The sequence below is a fragment of the Alexandromys fortis genome, unplaced genomic scaffold (genome assembly GCF_014885135.2).
Source record: "Alexandromys fortis isolate MF-2015 unplaced genomic scaffold, M_Fortis_MF-2015_v1.1 scaffold_29, whole genome shotgun sequence".
In the NCBI taxonomy this organism is placed as follows: domain Eukaryota; kingdom Metazoa; phylum Chordata; class Mammalia; order Rodentia; family Cricetidae; genus Alexandromys; species Alexandromys fortis.
In genome coordinates this window covers 5,039,703-5,041,461 of record NW_026067891.1, presented here as the reverse complement: position 1 = coordinate 5,041,461, position 1,759 = coordinate 5,039,703, and positions in this window count along the sequence as shown.

The window sequence follows — 1,759 nt, the reverse complement described above, 5'->3', positions numbered from 1 at the left end:
TTTTCTGCTCCCTTCTTCTTCTTCTTCTTCTTCTTCTTCTTCTTCTTCTTCTTCTTCTTCTTCTTCTTCTTCTTCTTCTTCTTCTTCTTCTTCTTCGTTTTCCAGCATTCTTTATTCTTTTACATTTTTGCTAATTTCTTCCAGCTTCTGTTCCAGCTTCTGCTAACTCTCTTTGTTCTACCCAGCTCAATGAAGACCCACATAATCTTGCAGGTATTCATCTGAAGGTCACATGCCATTTCTTAAGTAAATGAGAAGACACGGAGTTATTCCAACAACTCCTACTGCAATAAGCCCAGAGAGGAAGGAAGGAGCATTTTCTAAACTCCCCAAGTAGTGGGCTGCACAGCGCAGCTGCAGAAGTCGAGCTCCTTTTGTTATTTTGTGTAGAGGTAGCCTTGTAGGACTAAACTAGTAAGAGCAATAAGGAAACTGTGTGTTATATCCTGTACCTTTGAGTGTATAAAACATGTTAAGCATTCTGTGATTACTGGCCATAAAAGCCAGGCTTTCTGGGACTGGAGACTTGTTTGTTTACAAACGTGTCCTCAGAGGCTGCTGCAGGAGTGCAAGTGGCTGGCACATGGCACAGGAGTCCACTCAGCCCTCGCCAAGGCTCAGGGACATTAAAAACATTTTCAATCTGAAGATATATTTTTCTGTCCGGCATGTAACCCTGGACCGTAGAAAGAGAAGCTTGTAACTCTTCCTTGGGACTATGAAGTTAGCTTATATTTTGTAGCTCATCCTGACCAGTCGGGGCATCTTATTCTGAGGGTCTGAACAAAGGCCATAGAACTGAGGCGAGGAACCCATGCAGAGAGTTCATTATTGTTCCTGGTACTGCAGTTAGGGTACTTTGCACTATTACCTCAACAAATTCTACAGCTGGCTACATGTCTTAGTCAATAAGATTATATTCTTTCCATAACAGTTTATCTTAAAACCAAATTGGCGACGTAACTGCTTGTGGGAAAGAGGATTTTTTTTTTAATGTGTGACTGTCTTCACACATAGCTAGGGAATCTTATAAATAAATATGCCACAAATGCATTGGGGAAATTGTGCCCAATAATGATCAAATACGGCTGAACTGTGGGAAAAATAGATCCCAAATTTGTAACAGCTGGGAGTAAGTTCTGGGAGAAATCTGCAGCCAGAAGGCAGCCGATTCATTCACGAGGCAAGAGCTCCAATAGCCTACGTCTTGGTTTAATCCTCCACAGAATGCTGAGTTCTGATGGGTTGGCCTCTGAAATGACGGTTGAATAATGGCTGCGTATTCCTGTGGGTCATAGCACGCACCTGTTCTCACAGAGAGAGCCTTTATTAAGTGTTGGCGGTGGGGAAGGAATGTTAAAGTGGCTGCTTTCTGACTCAGGCAGAAAATCGGCAGCAAAAGACCCTGCAGGTGTAGGTTTTAAGAGGAGGAGAAGGGGAGATCTATGTTAAAATGGGCTAGGATGTGGACGTGAGAGAACCAGTATTAATGGGAAGGGAACAAGGGATGAGAGGCAGGGATATTTGTCCCAGATGGACAAGGACTGCCTCAGAATAGAGAGGAGACAGATGGGCCCAGAGGCAAGCTGTGGTTTATAAAGGTGAAGGGGAAAACCCATGTTAGGATGAAGTGTTTCATTTTGATTGGGCATGCTAATTAAATGAGCCAAAGAGAACTATTGATTACTGGACTTCAGTAGTCAGCCTCAGGAGGAGGAAGTGGCCAAAGAAGGGAATAGACCTTGGTGGCTGACTTTAG